The sequence below is a fragment of the Oncorhynchus kisutch genome, linkage group LG1, assembly GCF_002021735.2.
Source record: "Oncorhynchus kisutch isolate 150728-3 linkage group LG1, Okis_V2, whole genome shotgun sequence".
Classification (NCBI taxonomy): Eukaryota; Metazoa; Chordata; class Actinopteri; order Salmoniformes; family Salmonidae; genus Oncorhynchus; species Oncorhynchus kisutch.
The window spans coordinates 38757668-38780573 of record NC_034174.2 but is presented as its reverse complement, the minus strand read 5'-3'; the positions used below and the strand labels follow the sequence as shown (position 1 = coordinate 38780573).

General features: G+C 41.2%; 1 protein-coding gene across 2 annotated transcripts in view; it reads right to left on the bottom strand.

Moving 5' to 3' along the window:
- The window catches only part of LOC109894575 (SAP domain-containing ribonucleoprotein-like), a 64026-nt gene that overhangs the window by 8058 nt on the left and 33062 nt on the right, over positions 1–22906 (bottom strand). The gene's annotated exons all lie outside the window — the stretch shown is intronic.

The window sequence follows — 22906 nt, the reverse complement described above, 5'->3', positions numbered from 1 at the left end:
ATATGTATTGTATATATATATATCAATCTTAGTATATCTTGTGCAAATTAATTTGGTGTAGATGCGTATAGATTGCATTTGGATTACTGTTACAGTGCTATTTGGGTTGTTAATTGGATTCGTTTGGACATTTCTTTATTTCTTGTTCTTAGTTTAAGTTGATTATTTGTGTACACCTGTTTGACATTTTACTGCATTATTAGGAGCTAGTAACATAAGCATTTTGCTGCACCCGCTATAACATCTGCTAAACTGTGTAAGCGGGCTAATAAACATTGTTTTGAACTCAACCAAATGTAAATCAAAACTAGATGTTGAACTGACGTCAGTGCCCCTATTCTGAGGGACATTAAATTATGTGACATGTCAAGAAGCCTTCTTTATTTTCCCAGATATGTATGGCCAGATTGGACAGATGGCCCTCTATACTTCTATTCAAAAGTGTGTGCGTACATTTGAGTGTGGTTCCATACACTTTGTGGGGTGGAAAGGGCCCATTGCTATTATAATTCCAGATTCAAATGCAGATAGAGCTGAAAGTCCAGCCAAGCCTCCTCCTTAAAAATCACACATGTAAATGATGGTCCTTCAAATGAGTAGACAAATGCCTGGTCTATGTGTGGAGAATGATAAATGACCAAAGCTGGGGATTCAGTTATTCACTCATTCATTCTTAGGACCGATAAATTAAATTTGGCTCATTGCTTTTCTTCAATTCAAATTATAGTATGCATGATGTGGTAATGCAGAAAACGGCTCCTCAATTGTCTTTTGTGGAATGCAGGGTGGGGAGAGGGGGGCACAGCGTAGTGATTGCCGGCCATCACATATGGGGGAAGTCATCAGTGTCACCCCACTCAAATTCAAACCGTTGCAGATATAAAAAGATTTCAGCAATGATTTAGGTGCTGGTGAGAGCCTTTGACAGCATAGCAGTGACAGTGAGTGGCTGGCTTTGCGGTGTAATAGGCACTAGTGTTCCACTGTATCCTGATACTTCTGTACTTTTTCAATACTATAACATGAAAAACGGTTCAGTACTAGATTGAGAGATTATGAAATCAGTGCAGTCTATGTCCCCTTATAACGTGAGTGCACCGTGCTTGCTCCACTTACTCATTGCTAGCTCTAGCCTATCCTGGGGAACAACTGCACTCACTGGGAGTCTGGGATGCATCATGTTAGCTCCCCACTGCACAGAAATGAACACACTTGAATAATGCAACATGTAGAAATTATGGAGCTGTTAATTACTTTTTGCAAAACAATGCCCATTACAGGCCAGGACACTTTACAATGCAAGAAGATAGCTTTGTAGGCTAACTTTCGTTGCTAGCTTACACTTGAAGCAAACATCAAGTCACTACCCTAGTACTTTGTTCGTGATAAATTACTTATTTTACGCAAACTATAATGCAAAATATGTTGATTTCAAGCTGAAAAACCATACACCAAAACCTTAGTCATTGCCAAAAATGATACGTCTCTCCTGTCTCCATCACTGTGTGTGTGAATGACGTCATTAGGTATTGAGATGCTTCTATGCAAATGTTGTTGACCAGTACAATAAGTCCCAAATGGAAAGGAAACGGATTGTTTTTCATCTGTCGCCCCATGAAATCAGCAAAAACAAGCTCAACTCAATGCATGCACACACTCTTAGAATATGGAGAGCAGAGGATAAGGGGGGTGTGGGGGATACAGTTTTGAACTCTAGGCTTGTTTACACAATTTCTATAACAGCCATCCACCATGCATTCTAATTGGTGAGTTGGTGATTAATCAGGCTGGTGATTTTATGCTCACTCACGATTTTAAGTTAAAAGAACAGAGATTTTTAAATAGTGTATATAATGTAAGTTAGTCAAACATATTTGCTTCTAAATACGGGTAGATATGGTTTGTATGACTTAAAGGAATAATCCACTCAAAACTACAAATCCCTATGATTTACATTGTTAAATAATGCAAATATATGAGAACAATATAGGTTGCAATTTTTTGGGCAATTTCAGCGTTATAATAAGTTAGGAAGCAACATGTGAAAATTGTGGAAATCTGCGGTGCTCAAGTTGACTACAAAACCCACAATGCAATGCTCCCCTGGCTGGGTAGCAAAGGTAGCTAGCTAGAGAACGTAACACACAATAATACAAAAGTCAATATCAGCATGTGAAGTATTTAGCTAGCTGTAAAATTCCTGAAACATATGGCATTAGCTGACTATGTTCAACCTGGTAGAGATTGGGTTTCTTGCTCAAAGCTGTGTGAGCCAAGTTGCTATGGCAACGCGCAAGAGCCCTGCGAGCCTGCAAGATTGAAGACAAGAGGAGAAAACTGCTTTGCGCAATGGTAGTTGAAGGAAGAAAGGATATTAACATTTGAACAAAATGTACACTTTGTCGTAACGATTAAGACAAATGGATGGGTGGCGCAGCATTCTAAGGCACTGCATCTCAGTGCTAGAGGTGTCACTACTACAGACACCCTGGTTAAAAATCCAGGCTGTATCACAACCAGCCGTGATTGGGAGTCCAATAGGGCGGCGCACAATTGGCCCAGTGTCGTCCGGGTTTGGCTGGTGTAGGCCGTCATTGTAAATAAGAATTTGTTCTTAACTGACTTGCCTAGTTAAATAAAGGTCACATGTGTTCAAGACAAAAAATACATAGTGTAGTGGCTACGGTTTTGGATTTTCTGGAAACCCGACTTGCCATGGCTAAAAATATAGATTTTTATGTAGCTGCTTCCCACTCCGCTGACTACATAGTAGCTTGCGCAGTTATTTATTTATTTTACCTTTATTTAACCAGGCAAGTCAGTTAAGAACAAATTCTTATTTTCGATGACAGCCTAGGAACAGTGGGTTAACTGCCTGTTCAGGGACAGAACGACAGATCTGTACCTTGTCAGCTCGGGGGTTTGAACTTGCAACCTTCCGGCTACTAGTCCAACGCTCTAACCACTAGGTTCCCCTGCCGCTTTGATTGGCGATGACACCTTTGTCTGGTGTAGCTTACATAAAAATGTCTTGTTGTACACAAAGGACATTGTTCAAATGTTAGAACTATTGAATTCCATGCCTTACTAGGCTATTCGAGTTTCTCCTGTACTTTTGCATACTTCCTATGCAGTAGTTCTGAAAGTAGTACGCACGGTAGTACGTAGGGACTGTAGTACGCATGGTTCACAAAAATTGCATACCATTTCACATACAGTACCGGTCAAGTTATAGAACACCTACTCATTCAAGGGTTTTTCTTTATTTAAAAAAACGATTTAATAGTAGTGAGGACAATAGTGAAGACATCAAAACCATGAAATAACACATATGGAATCATGTAGTAACCAAAAAAGTGTTAAACAAATCAACATTTATTTTATATTTCAGATTCTTCGAATAGCCACCCTTTGCCTTGATGACAGCTTTGCACACTGTTGGCATTCTCTCAACCAGTTTCATGAGGTGGAATGCATTTCAAATAACATATGTGCCTTCTCACTGAGATTCAGTGCCTTAGACTGCTGCTCCACTCAGGAGCCATTTACAGATCCTTCAGGAAGTGTTCACACCCCTTGACTTTTTCCACAATTTGGTGTGTTACAGCCTGAATGTAAAATCTATTAAATAGAGATTTTCTGTGGTCACTGGTCTACACATAATACCCAATAATGTCAAAGTAATTTTTTAAAAACAAATTAATCAAACAAATGAAGACTACATTTCTTGAGTCAATAAGTAAGTATTCACACCCTTTGTTATGGCAAGTCTAAATAAAATCAGGAGTAAACATTTGCCTAACAAATCACATAATTAATACATTGCATGGACTCCCTCTGTGTGCAATAATACTGCTTAACATTATTTAATGGGCACATTTTGCACAATACAGGTGTGGAAAGCCTGACTTAAAAAAAAAGACACATAGAATAATAACAATAGCTATTTAGCTAGCATTGGAAAGATACATATTTTAAGGTTCTTTTCTCTTTTTATTTTTTATAACTGGCACTACTCACAATATACTGCTATCCTTCAATCAATGTAAGATCACTAATAGATAGATTAGGCTGCGTAATATACAGGTTCTATAAACCTAATATAATTTCATGGAGATTTAGTTCAGTCTAACTCACCTAACTTTGTGAGAAGCACTAACTGCTGTAAGTTTAACACAAAAGTGACATTGTATATAAAAAAAAGCACCCATATTGCCTACGTAAATTGGACATCACAGAAAAAAATTGTACCCACAAATCATTCAGGGGGAGAGCAATAAAAAATGAAGACATAAAACGTGAAAATGTGTTCTGGCCATCCCACCCCCATTCCCAAAACATGCAAGGCCTCTCTACAAGCTCAACTGCAGATTGTCAAAACTAATCTTGACATTACTGAGAACAAATCTATCCCCAAAGATCAAAAGGTGAAAGGTCAGGAATACTCTGACAGGGATAGAGGGAGGTCACAAAAACAGCACCCATTCCTTTCAAAAAAAAAAGAAAAGAGGGGAGGGGAGGAAATACTACGAAACAAACAAATTACTGAAAACTGTTGTGAACCTAGCTACCTTATATATTAAATGTACAAATATAAAAAATATATAAAATAAACGTATGGACAGGGTGCAAATGTAAAATGGCGCCGACAGATATGGCAGCTCTGCTTCTAGCTCCTAAGCAACTTTGCCCAGAATTTGTTATTACATACAGCTGGAAAGAACTTTTGGATATCAAAGCGTCGGTAACTAGGAATACGACTTTCTCGAATTGGATCCTTTGTTCGTACCCCCCAGGGCAATTTAACTTATTCCAGAGGCTGCTCCAAAACACAGCTGGCGGAGAAGAGGTATTCAGAGTGGACTTCCAGTCCAACTTCCGAGTATATTACTCGCTAATGTTCAGTCTCTGGATAATAAAGTAGACGAGCTCAGGGAGAGGATCTCCCAGAGAGACATCAGGGATTGTAACATACTCTGTTTCACGGAAACATGGCTCTCTCAGGATACACTGTCCCCGTCCATACAGCCAGCTGGGTTCTCAGTACATCGGTCAGACAGGAATAAAGAACTCTCCGGGAAGAAGAAAAGCAGGGGTGTATGTTTCATGATTAACTTTGAAATGCCTACAAGGCCCTCCCCCGCACTCCCTTCAGAAAATCTGATCACGACTCCATTTTTTTATTTTTAAGTTCACCTTTATTTAACCAGGTAGGCTAGTTGAGAACAAGTTCTCATTTGCAACTGCGACCTGGCCAAGATAAAGCTTAGCAGTGTGAACAGACAACACAGAGTTACACATGGAGTAAACAATTAACAAGTCAATAACACAGTAGAAAAAAAATAGTCTATATACATTGTGTGCAAAAGGCATGAGGAGGTAGGCGAATGATTACAATTTTGCAGATTAACACTGGAGTGATAAATGATCAGATGGTCATGTACAGGTAGAGATATTGGTGTGCAAAAGAGCAGAAACGTAAATAAATAAAAACAGTATGGGGATGAGGTAGGTAAAAATGGGTGGGCTATTTACCGATAGACTATGTACAGCTGCAGCGATCGGTTAGCTGCTCAGATAGCAGATGTTTGAAGTTGGTGAGGGAGATAAAAGTCTCCGACTTCAGCGATTTTTGCAATTCGTTCCAGTCACAGGCAGCAGAGAACTGGAACGAAAGGTGGCCAAATGAGGTGTTGGCTTTAGGGATGATCAGTGAGATACACCTGCTGGAGCGCGTGCTACGGATGGGTGTTGCCATCGTGACCAGTGAACTGAGATAAGGCGGAGCTTTACCTAGCATGGACTTGTAGATGACCTGGAGCCAGTGGGTCTGGCGACGAATATGTAGCGAGGGCCAGCCGACTAGAGCATACAAGTCGCAGTGGTGGGTAGTATAAGGTGCTTTAGTGACAAAACGGATGGCACTGTGATAAACTGCATCCAGTTTGCTGAGTAGAGTGTTGGAAGCAATTTTGTAGATGACATCGCTGAAGTCGAGGATCGGTAGGATAGTCAGTTTTACTAGGGTAAGTTTGGTGGCGTGAGTGAAGGAAGCTTTGTTGCGGAATAGAAAGCCGACTCTTGACTTGATTTTCGATTGGAGATGTTTGATATGAGTCTGGAAGGAGAGTTTACAGTCTAGCCAGCCACCTAGGTACTTATAGATGTCCACATATTCAAGGTCGGAACCATCCAGGGTGGTGATGCTGGTCAGGTGTGCGGGTGCAGGCAGCGAACAGTTGAAAAGCATGCATTTGGTTTTACTAGCGTTTAAGAGCAGTTGGAGGCCACGGAAAGAGTGTTGTATGGCATTGAAGCTCGTTTGGAGGTTAGATAGCACAGTGTCCAAGGACGGGCCGGAAGTATATAGAATGGTGTCGTCTGCTTAGAGGTGGATCAGGGAATCGCCCGCAGCAAGAGCAACATCATTGATATATACAGAGAAAAGAGTCGGCCCGAGGATTGAACCCTGTGGCACCCCCATAGAGACTGCCAGAGGACCGGACAGCATGCCCTCCGATTTGCAACACTGAACTCTGTCTGCAAAGCAATTGGTGAACCAGGCAAGGCAGTCATCCGAAAAACCGAGGCTACTGAGTCTGCCGATAAGAATAGCTTTAGCATTTAGCTCCTCCCTTCCTATAGGCACAAAGTCAAACAGGAAGTACCTGTGCTAAGGTCTATTCAACGCTGGTCTGACCTAACGGTATCCATGTTTCTAGATTGTTTTTATCATGCGGACTGGGATATGTTTGAGAATAGCCTTTGTAGCCTTTGAGAATAACAACGAATACGGTGACTGAGTTCATCAGGAAGTGTATAGTAGATTTTGTACACACTGACTATTAAAACCTACAGCACTCGCACAAAACTGAAAGTGTGAACCACTGCGTTTAACCATGGCAAGGTGACTGGGAATATGGCCTAATACAAACATTGTAGTTATTCCCTCCTAAGGCAATCAAACAGACAAAAAGTCAGTACAGAGACAAAGTGGAGTCGCAATTCAACAACTCAGACACCAAAGGGAAAACCAGCCATTTCGCAGACACCTACGTCTTGCTCCTGGACTGTTAAGCTAAACACCTTCTTCACCTGCTTTGAGGATAACACAGTGCCACTGACGTGGCTCGCTACCAAGGACTGGAAGCTCGCCTTCTCCGTGGTCGACGTGAGTAAGACATTTAAGCTTGTTAACCCTCGCAAGGCTGCCGGCCCATACGGCATCCCTAGCCGCATCCTCAGAGCATGCACAGACCAGCTGGCTGGAGTGTTTACAGACATATATCATCTCTTCCTATCCCAGTCTGCTGTCACCACTTGCTTCAAGATGGCCACCATTGTTCCTTTACCCAAGAAAGCAAAGGTGACACAACTAAATGACTCACTTCTGTCATCTGAAGTGCTTTGAGAGGCTAGTTAAGGATCATATCACCTCTACCTTACCTGACACCCTAGACCCACTTCAATTTGCTTACCGCCCAAATAGATCCACAGACGATGCAATCGCCATCCACACTGCCCTATCCCATCTGGACAAGAGGAATACATATGTAAAAATGCTGTTCATTGACTATAGCTCAGACTTCAACACCATATTACGCTCCAAGCTCATCATTAAACTCTGGGCACTGGGTCTGAAACCCGCACTATGCAACTGGGTCCTGGACTTCATGACGGGCCACCCCCAGCTGGTGAAGGTAGGAAACAACACCACCACTTCGCTGATCCTCAACACAGGGACCCCAGAAGGGTATGTGCTTATCTTATCCTGTACTCCATGTTCACCCACGACTGCGTGGCCACGCACGCCTCCAAATCAATCAAGTTTGCAGACACAACAGTAGTAGGTCTGATTACCAACAATGATGAGACAGGGAGGAGGTCAGGACCCTGGGAGAGTGGTGCCAGGAAAATCGCCTCTTACTCAACGTCGACAAAATACAGGAGCTGATTGTGGACTTCAGGAAACAGCAGAGGGAGGACGCCCCTATCCACATCGACGGGAACACAGTGGAGAAGGTGGAAAGCTTCAAGTACACAGCGTAGCCTAGTGGTTAGAGCGTTGGGCTAGTAACCGGAAGGTTGCAAGTTCAAACCCCCGAGCTGACAAGGTACAGCTTGTCGTTCTGCCCCTGAACATGCAGTTAACTCACTGTTCCTAGGCCGTCATTGAAAATAAGAATTTGTTCTTAACTGACTTGCCTAGTTAAATAAAGGTAAAATAAAACTGATGATCTGAAATGATCCACCCACACAGACAGTGTGGTGAAAAAGGTGCAACAGCGTCACTTCAACCTCAGGAGGATGAAGAAATTTGGCTTGGCCCCTAAAACTCTAACTTACTTTTACAGATGCACAATTGAGAGCATCCTGTTGGGCTGTATCACCACCTGGTACAGCAACTGCACCGCCCGCAGCCGCAGGGCTCTATACTATTATAATAATATAATACTTATTTTCCACCATAATTTGCAAATAAATTCATTAAAAATCCTACAATGTTATTTTCTGGATTTTTTTTCTTATTTTCTCTGTCATAGTTGAAGTGTACCTATGATGAAAATTACAGGCCTCTCATCTTTTTAAGTGGGAGAACTTGCACAATTGGTGGCTGACTAAATACTTTTTTGCCCCACTGTATGTCTTAATTCCATTATTTTACTTTTAGATGCGTGTTGTATTGTTGTGAATTGTTAGATACTAATGTACTGTTGGAGCTAAAAACACAAGCGCTTCGCTACACCCCCAATAACATCTGCTAAATATGTGTATGTGACCAATAACATTTGATTTGTTTTAAAGGTGGGTAGGGTTGCCGTGGCATTGGAGGTGCTTGATTTGCAAGCTGTCAGCTGATTACCCTTCAGATGAAGAGCAGTGGGCCTCATTCTCTGTCCAGTGCCTTGTGGTCTGTTGCGTTGTGGCCTCACTAAATCAACATGGTTCTAATGAGGTGTCACACTTGACCCAGAGCAGCCAAGGCCCCTCTCGTAGGTGTCAGTGCCACAATGGGCAACCCTCCATCTCCAGCGCCTTCCTGACACATTTGATTCATTGGAGACCCTGGGCCCTGTCAGGGCAAATTTACCCCTATCAAAACGCCAGCAGACACATTCAACCTCACCTCAACACCACCCCCAACAACACTTACAACTCCCACGGCCATTTTGGAAAACAACCAAGACAAATGCCTTCCCCGGTTAGGCTACACAACCAGCCTTACACATAGACACACACTTAAACCTGCCAAAAACCAGCTTGACCAAACAGGTCTCTTATCAAGGGAGTGGATTAGTAAATCTGTGAGAGAGTTCAGTCGTCTGATGGCACTCACCCCCCCAAACCGTGTGCTGTGTCCCTCAGGTGTTAGAGTCCTGGCCTCTGACTCACTTATCCATAACACTCCTGATGTGAGTAGGTCCACAGAGCAATGTGGGACAGTCTGGTGACAAAAGGCTGAGGCAATATGTGCTGCCAAGATCTATAAATCAAAGGCCATTAAAAGGTGTACTTGTTAGTCACCCCTATGCAATCTCACTGCTCTCAGCTTTTAATAGAGCGCAGAACATTTTTTGGGGAAACTGTAAAATGGTGCAATCGTGTTAAATTTCAGCTGGCAGATAACCTTACGAATACTCCCTTCTTGTCTTTCTAATGTACAGTTATACAGATGTACAGTTATAATGTACAGTTATACTTTCAGAAAGTATTCACACCCCTTGACTTATTCCACATTTTCTAATGTAACAGCCTGAATTCAAAATTGATTAAATAGATTGTTGGCCTCACCAATCTACAGTTGAAGTCGGAAGTTTACATACACTTAGGAAAAGTGCAAATGCTGGAGGAAACAGGTAGGAAACAGGTACAAAAGTATCTATATCCACAGTAAAACGAGTCCTATATCAACATAACCTGAAAAGGCCACTCAGCAAGGAAGAAGCCACTGCTCCAAAACCGCCATAAAAAAGCCAGACTACTGTTTGCAACTGCACATGGGGACAAAGATCGTACTTTTGGAAATGTCCTCTGGTCTGATGAAACAAAAAAGAACTGTTTGGCCATAATGACCATTGTTATGTTTGGAGGAAAAAGGGGGAGGCTTGCAAGCTGAACACCACCATCCCAACCATGAAGCACGGGGGTGGCAGCATCATGTTGTGGGGGTGCTTTTCTGCAGGAGGGACTGGTGCACTTCGCAAAATAGATGGCATCATGAGGGAGGACAATTATGTGGATATATTGAAGCAACATCTCAAGACATCAGTCAGGAAGTTAAAGCATGGTCACAAATGGGTCTTCCAAATGAACAATGAACCCAAGCATACTTCCAAAGTTGTGGCAAAATGGCTTAAGGCCTACAAAGTCGAGGTATTGGAGTGGTCATCACAAAGCCCTGACCTCAATCCTATAGCAAATGTGTGGGCAGAACTGGAAAAATCATGTGTGAGCAAGGAGGCCTACAAACCTGACTCAGTGACACCAGCTCTGTCAGGAGGAATGGGCCAAAATTCACCAAACTTATTGTGGGAAGCTTGTGGAAGGCTACCTGAAACATTTGACCCAAGTTAAACAATTTAAAGGCAATGCTACCAAATACTAATTGAGTGTATGTAAACTTCTGACCCAATGGGAATGTGATGAAAGCAATAAAAGCTTAAATAAATCACTCTACTATTATTCTGACATTTCACATTCTTAAAATAAAGTGGTGATCGTAACTGACCTAAAACAGGGAATTTTTACTGGGATTAAATGTCAGGAATTGTGAAAAACTGAGTTTAAATGTATTTGGCTAAAGTTGTATGTAAACTTCCGACTTCAACAGTATACACAATACCCCATAATGACAAAGTCAAAACATGTTTTTCAAAAGCACTGGTAGAAAACCATTTTCAAGTCTTGCCATACATTTTCAAGACGATTTATGTCAAAACTGTAACTCGTCCACTTAAGAACATTCAAGACCATTTTCTAGTACATGAAACACTGACGTCACGCACTGATGCTTGCAACTTTTGGCGGCAGTAAGAAAACCATCGCAATCTGTGCCCATTCAACATACCCTAGATATACGTTTTTATTACTTCTAAACAAAATCACCCTTTTTGGTATGCTCATACGTTTTGATTCTTGCTTGAACCATCGCTAAGATTATATTTGGTTGTGATCTTCGCAAAATACTGTAACTAGCTTGGATGCAGCAGTTGTTAGCTAGAATCCTAACTCTCATTGATACAGTGGGGCAAAAAAGTATTTAGTCAGCCACCAATTGTGCAAGTTCTCCCACTTAAAAAGATGAGAGGCCTGTAATTTTCATCATAGGTACACTTCGATTATGACAGACAGACTGAGAAGGGAAAAAAATCCAGAAAATCACATTGTAGGATTTTTTATGAATTTATTTGCAAATTATGGTGGAAAATAAGTATTTTTTTAATATTTTTTATTTTACCTTTTTTGTAGCCAAGTTCTTCACGTTTGGCTGAGAAAACGACCGGAAATTGCGGTCACGACAACGCCGAAAAATATTCCAAATTAGCTCCATAATATCGACAGAAACATGGCAAACGTTGTTTATTATCAATCAAGGTGTTTTTCAAATATCTATTCGGTAATACATCAACCGGGACAGAGCTTTTTTCAGTAAGACCGGGTGGAAAAGTGGCTACCTCTGTCTTTTGTGCGAGAAATACACAAAGAGCCATCAGGTGGACACTGACGCAATGTTGTACACGCTAATTTTTCAAAATAAAAGCCTGAAACTATGTCTTGTGATACTAGACACATTAAGGAAGCCATAGAAAAAGGAATCTCGTTGATATCCCATTCACTGCTCAATAGGAAAGCATAGGAAGGGACTCTTATTTAGAAACCTCTGCGTTCCTGATTGGATTTCTCTCATTCTTTTGCCTGCAATATCAGTTCTGTTATACTCACAGACAATATCTTTACAGTTTTGGAAACTTTAGAGTGTTTTCTATCCTAAGCTGTCAATTATATGTATATTCTATTTTCTGGTCCTGAAAATAGCCCGTTTACTTTGGGAATGTTATTTTTCCAAAAATAAAAAATGACCCCTAGATTCAACAAGTTAAGCCAGTATATGTCCAGGCCCGTCTGAAGTTTGCTAGAGAGCATTTGGATGATCCAGAAGAAGATTTGGAGAATGTCATATGGTCAGATGAAACCAAAATATTACTTTTTGGTAAAAACTCAACTCGTCGTGTTTGGAGGACAAAGATTGCTGAGTTGCATCCAAAGAACACCATACCTACTGTGAAGCATAGGGGTGGAAACATCATGCTTTGGGGCTGTTTTTCTGCAAAGGGACCAGAACGACTGATCCGTGTAAAGGAAAGAATGAATGGGGCCATGTATCGTGAGATTTTGAGTGAAAACCTCCTTCCATCAGCAAGAGCATTGAAGATGAAACGTGGCTGGGTCTTTCAGCATGACAATGATCCCAAACAAAACGCCCAGGCAACGAAGGAGTGGCTTCGTAAGAAGCATTTCAAGGTCCTGGAGTGGCCTAGCCAGTCTCCAGATCTCAACCCCATAGAAAATCTTTGGAAGGAGTTGAAAGTCTGTGTTGCCCAGCAACAGCCCCAAAACATCACTGCTCTAGAGGAGATCTGCATGGAGGAATGGGCCAAAATACCAGCAACAGTGTGTGAAAACCTTGTGAAGACTCACAGAAAACGTTTGACCTCTGTCATTGCCAACAAAGGGTACATAACAAAGTATTGAGATAAACGGCAGGGTAGTCTAGTGGTTAGAGTGTTGGACTAGTAACCGAAAGGTTGCAAGTTCAAATCCTCGAGCTGACAAGGTACAAATCTGTCGTTCTGCCCCTGAACAGGCAGTTAACCCACTGTTCCTAGGCCGCCATTGAAAATAAGAATTTGTTCTTAACTGACTTGCCTAGTTAAATAAAGGTCAAATAAAAAATATTTAAAAAATACTTATTTTCCACCATAATTTGCAAATAAATTCATTAAGAATCCTACAATGTGATTTTCTGGATTTTTTTTCCTCCTCATTTTGTCTGTCATAGTTGAAGTGTACCTATGATGAAAATTACATGCCTCTCTCATCTTTTTAAGTGGGAGAACTTGCACAATTGGTGGCTGACTAAACACTTTTTGCCCCACTGTATATGCTGTCGTAAAAGCTAGCCAAAGTTACATTTTACTGGTTGAAGTTTAACTGTTTTTTTCCCAGTATAATTCAGTTGATTTGCAATGATGACAAACATTACATTAAGCAGGACATTGAAACGAACCTTAAAATCCTATTACAATCCAAAAGTAGTGTGAAATGAATTCATAAGCAACATTCAAATACAGGCTTTTTTTGCCGTTCTATAAGAACTCCCCTTTGTTCTGCCACCAACTTGCGTGCATTGTCATCGTGCGGCAATCTTTGTAAACACAGAAAGGGGTCTATGTCTTCTTGATTAGCAACTCCAGTGTAGATTTGGCCTTGTGTTTTATGTTATTGTCCTGCTGAAAGGTGAATTTGTCTCCCAGTGTCTGTTGGAAAGCAGATTGAACCAGGTTTTCCTCTAGGATTTTGCCTGTGCTTAGCTCTATTCCGTTTATCTTTATCCTAAAAAACTCCCTAGTCCTTGCCGATGACAAGAATACCCATAACATGATGCAAGCCACCACCATTTGCCCCAAACATAACACTGTGTATTCAGGACAAACATTTAATTTGCACCATTACTTTAATGCGTTAGTGCAAACAGGATGCATGCTTTAGAATATTTTTATTCTGTACAGGCTTCCTTTTTACTCTGCCATTTATGTTAGTATTGTGGAGTAACTACAATGTTGTTGATACATCCTCAGTTTTCTCCTATCACAGCCATTAAACTTTGTAACCATTTAAAAATCACCATTGGCCTCATGGTGAAATCACCAAGTGGTTTCCTTCCTCTTCGGCAATTGATTTAGGAAGGGCGCCTGTATCTTTGTAGTGACTGGGTATATTGATACACCATCCAAAATGTAAAATGGATAATTACACCATGCTCAAAGGGCTTTTTTTTTTTTTACCCATCTACCTATAGGTTTCCTTCTTTGCAAACCATAGGAAAACCTTCCTGGTCTTTGTGGTCAAATCTGTGTTTGATATTCACTGCTCGACTGAGGGACCTTACAGATAATTGTATGTGGGGTGTACATAGATGCGGTAGTCACTTAAAAATCATGTTACACACTATTATTGCAGACAGAGTGAGCCCATGCAACTTATTACGTGATACGGGGCAGTATTTTCACGTCCGGATTAAATGCATGCCCAAATTCAACTGCCTGCAACTCATCCTCAGAAGATAAGATATGCATATTATTAGTATATTTGGATAGAAAACACTCTGAAGTTTCTAAAACTATTTGAATCATGTCTGTGAGTATAACAGAACATATGTAGCAGGCGAAAGGCCGAGGAAAAACCATCCAGATTCTTTTTTTTAGGTCACTCTCTTTTCAATTTGCTTTTCATTGTGAATCCAGATTTCTAAGGGACCTTATTGCAGTTCCTACCGCTTCCACTGGATGTCACCAGTCTTTAGAAATTGGTTGAGGTTTTTCCTTTGTGTAATGAAGAAGCAGCCCTGTTCAAAACGAGGGTCACTTCAAGTGTACTGTTAGATAAGAGACCAGAAAGGTAGCGTCAGTTTGTTTTCTTCCTGTATTGAACACAGATCATCCCATCTTCAATTTGATTGATTATTTACTTTTAAAAAAACACCTAAAGTTGTATTACAAAAGTAATTTGAAATGTTTTGGCAAAGTTTACAGGTAACATTTGAGATATTTTGTAATCACGTTGCGCAAGTTGGAACCGGTGTTTTTCTGTATCAAACGCGCCAAATAAATTGACATTTTGGATATATATCGACGGAATTAATCGAACAAAAGGACCATTTGTGATGTTTATGGGACATATTGGAAAAAGAAGCTCGTCAAATGTAAGGCATGATTTATATTTTTATTTCTGCGTTTTGCGTCGCGTCTGCAGGGTTGAAATATGTTCTCTCTTTGTTTACGGAGGTGCTACCCTCAGATAATAGCATCGTTTGCTTTCACCGAAAAGCCTTTTTGAAATCTGACATGTTGGCTGGATTCACAACACGTGTAGCTTTAATTTGGTATCTTACATGTGTGATTTCATGAAAGTTAGATTTTTATAGTAATTTATTTGAATTTGGCGCTCTGCATTTTCACTGGCTTTTGGCCAGGTGGGACGCTAGCGTCATTTTTACTCCTGAACTTATTTAGGCTTTCCATAACAAAAGGGTTAAATACTTATTGACTCAAGACATTTCAGCTTTTCATTTTTAATTAAATGTGTAAAACCATAATACCCCATTGTGTCAAAGATCAGTGACACAAAATCTAAATTTAATAAATTTTAAATTCAAACTAACACAACAAAATGTGGAAAAACTCAAGGTGAAAAAGTCAACTACAGTGCCTTTCTGAAGGCACTGTAGTTGAAAATATTGACCAACTAATCAACTTGGCATTTAACCATCTTGCTGCTCAACTATGCAATTAGTGAGTGCAGGTTGTTTTTCTCATACATACATTTTTTAAACACTTCTGGACTTAGGTGACCCAAAAAAACACTTAGGCAGCCCACCCAAGGATTTCAATGGCAGAAAAATCCCTGTAGTGTACTCAGCAGTGACTACTTGGGAGCTAGCCATCATTAGCTTGGAGCCCTGTATTAGCATTAGCAGAAGTAAATTAGAGCGCTCTTACAAGACACGTCACAACAAGAGTGGTCTGAACACAAGAGTGGAGAACCAATATTTTTTTTTAAAGAATAGTTACATTTAGGCCATGTTGTTGACCCAGAGATCCAATTAAAAGAACACACGGTCAGATAGCAAAATAAAATCATTCAAATTCCAGTTGCTGGGTAATGACAAAAACAAAATCTCAACGTAAGCCATTGTAACCGATTGTTTCTTCAAGCCTCTTTACCTTATAAATCGTTATCTTTCTCTCTCCAGCTAATCCACCTCTACCTTCTCTCCCTAACACCAGCTGCCAGCATTGCTGCACCAATAATACTTTCTTAATTAGTCGTTTAAACAATCACATTAGTCCATGCACGCCTCTCCAAACACAGCCAGGTCCACAGGCGGGTCACTGCCCCCGATCCCCGGGGACCCCTCATTAGAGACACCACCCCTCCTTTCCAGGTCGGACTGGAACGCTCCGCATGGGGCCGAAGTGGAGTAATGAGGCTTCGGTCATAACCAAGTCCGCAAGGAAATGAGATTCGGATAATGAAAAGGCAGGGGGGGTGAGGTATCACTGGTAACTAAAGCTCTCCTAGCCCTAACCACGCATACCTCAGGGACATGGCTTCTTTGGGCAATTACATAATGCTGGAGAACATCCTGCTGTACCATGGGGTGCGAGCAGGGGAGAGGGAAAGAAGGGCAGTTTTGGGTTGATAATTCATTCAGGAACAGGGATTATAAAGGCTGAAACTGACTGAAATTATAGATCTGTATGAGGAAATTCATCACCACCAGTTACTACTAAATCACAGTAACATAATTAGTGAATGTGATGTAATATGACAGTAAATGACAGCAAAGCAAATGAGGGTGCTGGCAGAGATAATTTAATAGATGATTCAATAGCAACAGCAGATTACATTTTCATGCAGACCGCAATTAAGTAATCTTGTATGAAGGCCTTACCAAACAAGAAAACTTAAGGACCCAGTGCAATCAAAAACATGATTTTCCTGTGTTTTACATATTCCCACACTATGAGGTTAGAAAAATACTGTGAAATTCATAATGCCATTTTAGTGTAAGAACTGTTATAAAAGACCACCTGAAATTTCAGCCTGTTTTGGTGGGATAGAGTTGGTCATCACCAGGCGGTAAATTAGTTAAAGCATAGAAATGTGAGTTATAGATCTGTCACTTATTGAACGCAAGTCTAAGAAACAGAGCTGTTCAATGTGCGATATTTCTATCTGTCCCGGTTAGATTTTTTTTCATTCTGTTTTGTACACCAGCTTCAAACAACTGAAAATACAAATTATTTTGAAAATATATTTCACAGCAGTTTAGATGGTACACTATACTTGCTTACTCTGTCACAAACTGAATTTAGGCAAACTATTTGACTTTTAGCAACCAGGAAATGGCATTGTGATTTCCGCATAGTGCATCTTTAAACTCAGTCCTAAATACAATATCACTTTTTTTCTGGCTTAATATATATCTCTAAATGTATAAATGAAAGATGAATTTGCCATTTGGATCACTTCAAAGTGATACCAATAAAGGTTTTACTAATTATAAGTACAGCAGCTTTGTTTACAAATTGATTTCTCCAGGTAATTTAATGCATAGGCCTATTGATCATTTCTCTTCTGCACTTTCTCTGTCCCTCTGATCCATGTATGACTACAGCAACACATCAACAATACATATCTAGCTACATGTACGTACATCCTTCTCAATACAAATAAGACTCAAATGAGAGTTGAGTGATACAGAATAAACATGTAATTTAGCTGACAAATGCATGTCGTAATGGTTAAAAAACGCTTAAGCGACCGGGAGGTCCGTGGGGCGACGCACAATTGGCCTAGCGTCGTCCAGGTTAGGGAGGGCTTGGCCGGTAGGGATGTCCTTGTCTCATCGCGCACCAGCGACTCCTGTGTCGGGTCGGGCGCAGTGCTTGCTAACCAAGGTTGCCAGGTGCATGGTGTTTCCTCCGACACATTGGTGCGGCTGGCTTCCGGGTTGGATGCGCGACGTGTTAAGAAGCAGTGCGGCTTGGTTGGGTTGTGTATCGGAGGACGCATGACTTTCAACCTTCGTCTCCCCCGAGCCCGTACGGGAGTTGTAGCGATGAGACAAGATAGTAGCTACTAAAACAATTGGATACCATGAAATTGGGGAGAAAAAGGGGTTAAATTCAAAATAAAATTTAAAAAATTTATAATATTGGCTCCTGGCGGTCAGTCCGTTTACCTGTCTGTGCGACAGGTGACGATACGCAGGAGCACAGATTGGTGGGTCTGTCATTACAAAGTTGCTTTGATGTTGCTAGCTTGAGCTTCTAAATGAAAACTGGAATTGTGGGTGATTTTCATTCAGCAAGGGATTGAGAATATTTTCCTAGTCAAACACTTGCTAGTTCGACCACATTTCGGACTTCTTAGCACGGCCAGTGCCAGCAGCATGCTAGACACTATGGATAATAATCACAAAGCCAGCTCTATCTACTGGTATGCAAGTGATGAAAACTAGCTAGAAACAGATCGATCGACACACATTGCTTGCAAATGTGCATAGCCTACCGGTGGGTGATTAAGCCAACAGCCAAATAAACTTTCATGCACTTGCAAACTTTGCTGGAGTTGATAGCTGGCTAATTGTTTTCCTCTTGGATGTGGAGTTTACTATTGTAACCTTTTGATGGTGAATTTATTCAACCCTATATTTGCTGAGGGTGGACTTTTCCAGGCAAGTGTTTACACTGCAAGAAATCAAGCAGATAATGGTGCTACTGTTGCACTGCAGTAGGTGGCCTATATTGTTGAACTTGTCTACTCAATTAAAATACAATTTTACTGCTGTAACGTTCATAGCTGACTCCACATGTAAATTGTAATTTTTATACAGTAGAGTAACCTACATGCTCGTTTTAGGCTAAAAGCAAACCAGAACACAGCTGTCTGATACTGACTGATCGAAGGGTGGTTGGCCCAGCGGCCGCTATGAGAACTCATGTTATAATGTCTCGCCTGAGTTTATTTTGTCGCCCCAACAGTTTGATATTTCATAATCGTAAATGACAATTCTTGCTTGAGAAATTGCTCTTCCTAAGAAGTGATTTGTTTCTTTTTGAACATTTTGACTGAAAACAATCACAGTAACATACTTAATTGTTACCCATAAAAGGATTCGATATTGAGATAGAAATGGCTGCATTGGGCCTTTAAATGGTTAACCAATTAAAACAAGAATAAACAAACCCTGTTTAAAAAAAGCTCCTCTCATGTCCTTGTGTAGCTGGAAAGTGGGTTAGCTGGCAGAGGCCTGCCACAATGACATCATACAAAGAGGGTGCACTGGGAAGAGGAACCAATGACCTGACCCGAGGGTCAGTTCCTAAATTTAGGAAACCATGCGTACTCTCACCCAACCTTGTAAATCCCATGTGTACTTCTCACAGTGTTCAGGCTTTGCCTTATCCCATAATTTTTTAAATTTGTATAAATACAAATAAATTCTTTATCAGTGGGAGGTCTTGATATAAGCTTACTGACACATAAAATATATAGCCTATGGCTCTAATATGACCATACAAGTAGTAGATTGACAACTCAAATTTAGAAAGATTGGAATTTATAATTTTCATCAATTTATTTAAATTTAGAACCATACATGGCGTCCTTTTCTAAATGGAATACACACTTCAAATAGGATCACTGACCAACCTCCTTCACTGCTGTCTTTCTAAAAGGGTTGAAATGGAAACCTTGAGGAAAGGCGAGGCCATAAACTTGGACCACGAGAGAAATTGGGCGTGGGGCAAGTGGTTTAAGGTTGTGGGGGTGCTCTCCTAACAAATGGGGGAACACAGTTAATACCCCAGCCACTCGAATGGACACAATCTGGAGGAGTGAGGCTGTGCAGGCCTCTGTGTGGAAGGAGCTCTTGATTTAGTTACACAGCTGAAACAAGAGCCTTTCACTTGCAAACAATGGACTGCTTTTCTGAGGGCTAGTGCTGGACAAGTGAGGAGCAAATTATGTGTGTGTGTGTGTGAGAGAGTGTGTGTGTGTGTGTTAAAAGAAATCATCTACTGCTGAAGTACTTTACGAGAGCCTGCTTTAAACAGAGAGAGGCCTAAGTGCGTAAGTCTCCATGGGAATCTTAGCTTGTTAGGGGGGCCTTTCTCCCTCCCTCTGGCTCTCCCCCGCTGTATTCCTGGACCAATGCAATTGTTTATTTTCGCCTATTGAGGTTGCTCCATTCACTGGCTTTCACATTTAACCAGCTCAATTGGAGTGAGAAAGCACTTATTCGGAGGAAAGAAATGTAGCATTCCATTGAGAGAACAGTAAGGCTGTAGCAGCAATAATGTAATTATTTAAAAAGAAAAGAGTTCAACTGACTGTGAGGGAACAACGTCAATCACATCAAGAGGGTGATTGCATCAAAATCTTATCTGAGCAGATGAGAATGGACAGCGTAGGAGCACATCACCTTGACGTTACAGAGCAAAGCTGTTTCAACAAAGCACAAGGAGTCCACAAAGGTCCTGTAGAATAGAGCACAGAGCCCTGAAGGGGAGAAGTTCATTCTCCCTGCTCTGTTAACTGAACCTCAGTCCTGACAGAACAATGCTGTGCTCTGCTGCCCCTAGAGCCTGCTTCCATGTGTTACTGTTGTCGCCTTCTGTTCCCAGCCTGGACTGGCCTTGCCTATCCACCCTGGCACAATAGCTCTGAGGTGGACGAGCAAGCTCTTCTCTCCAGGTGGCTGGCCGGTCGCAGTGTCAGACCCCTTCTCTGTCACAATCACTGTGGCTGCCAGGGCCTTTCTCCATCCTGTCACTAGCCATTATCCCTGGCCAGCAAAAGCCTCTCAAGGACAATCAAACAGGGTAGTGGATTTGAGTGGGTGTGTGGGGGGGGGGGGGGGGGGGCATTGACCAAAATCTGATGTACACCCCTCCCCTCACAGCGCAAGCCTCATAGCAGGAGGGACGACAACACAAAGGACAAAGGAAGGAGTCAAATGTGTCAGAGGGGTGAGGTAAGGATTAAGTCAGGTTCACTGATTACCTCCAGTCAAGGTAAAAAATAAATGTAAAAGAAGATTTGCAAATTGACAGATCGACTGTCCAACGGTGACAGTGTTCTCAATAGCATGACTACATTCTACTAACGACAGCCATATCTTCACAACACATAACATGTAAGTTACAATCCCTGAACAATTGACAGAGATACCACCATCTCCCATAAAGCGATAAAGACCACACTATAAAATGTACTGTATTTGTGTGTAACTTAAGAATAAAGTTCATTACAGAAAAAGTGGTGTACCAAAAAAGTAAACGCCTCAACTCGACATTTTGAACTTTTCACTTATCTTTTAACTAATAAATATATGTTACCTGTGTGACGGTTGTCCTATGCCCTGTCACTTAATCAAAAGACTTGCCTTGAATAACCAGACATAACTAGACATGAAATAACTAGACATGAATAACTACACATTGATTAAGCAAATGATTTATTATGAGAAAAACACTTATTGTATGTACAGTGCATTCGGAAAGTATTCAGACCCCTAGACTTTTTCCACATTTTAATGCCTTATTCTAAAATGGGTTGAATAAAAAAATATATAGCAATCTACACACAATACCCCATAATGACAAAGTAAAAACAGGTATTTAGACATTTTTGCAAATGGAAGAAGTTTAGAACCACCAAGACTCTTCCTAGAGCTGGCCAAACTGAGCAATCGGGGGAGAAGGGCCTTGGTCAGGGAGGTGACCAAGAACCCGATGGTCACTCTGACAGAGCTCCAAAGTTCCTATGTTGAGATGGGAGAACCTTCCAAAAGGACAACCATCTCTGCAGCACTCCACCAAAAAAGGCACATGACAGCCCGCTTGGAGTTTGCCAAGAGGCATCTAAAGGACTCAGACCATGAGAAACAAGATTATCTGGTCTGATGAAACCAAGACTGAACTCTTTGGACTGAATGCCAGGAGTCAAATCTGGAAGAAATATGTATGGTGGTGGCAGCATCATGCAGTGTGGATGTTTTTCAGCGGCAGGGACTGGGAGACCAGTCAGGATTGAGGGAAAGATGAACGGAGCAAAGAGAGATCCTTGATGAAAACCTGCTCCAGAATGCTAAGGACCTCAGACTTGGACTTCGGGACAAGTCTCTGAATGTCCTTGAGAGGCCCAGCCAGAGGCCGGACTTGAACCCAATCTCTGGAGAGACCTGAAAATAGCTGTGCAGTGATGCTCACCATCCAACGTGACAGAGCTTGAGAGGATCTGCAGAGTAGAATCGGAGAAACTCCCCAAATACAGGTGTACCAAGCGCATAGTGTCATACCCAAGATGACACGAGGCTGTAATCGCTGCCAAAGGTGCTTCAACAAAGTACGGAGTAAAGGGTCTGAATACTTACACTATGTAATATTTAATTAGATTTTTAATACATTTGCAAAAATAAAACATTTTTGCTTTGTCATTATGGTGTATTGTGTGTAGATTGATGAGGTTTAAAAAAAATCCATTTAATCCATTTTAGAATAAGGCTGTAACGTATTTTTGTTGTTAATAAAAGTCATGGGGTCTGAATACTTTACGAATACACTGTATGTGTAGTTAGCGATGTTCTCCCGTTGTTTGATTATGGATCACTGGTTAAAGAAAGAAACATTTGGTTGCTTGACGTAACACAGGTTCTATGATCATGTGAGTGAGGTCTCTCACTATGGGTAAGTGATTCAAGGACGCTCCAATCACACATCTGTTGTAGACAGACACGAGCGACGGCGAAGTTGGAAGCCCCCAATCTTTTGTAAGGCTCCGTCATCCCCTACTAGCTTCACTTTCCAAGTATATGTTCTCTTCCTTACGCAAAGCGTGAAGGTAAACGTGGTGAAAGACGTCACTCATTATCATAGAACGTCAAGTAACCCAAAGGTTTATTTCAAAATACTTGTTCGATCTCTTTTACGATGGGGATATAGCCAACTCCCGTAGTTCTCATATACTCTCCGAAGCCAGGTTGTCTAGACAGAATCAACCACCAGAAGTCCCGACACTAAGCACCGTATGCTCTAACGAGGGTGTTCCCCAACAT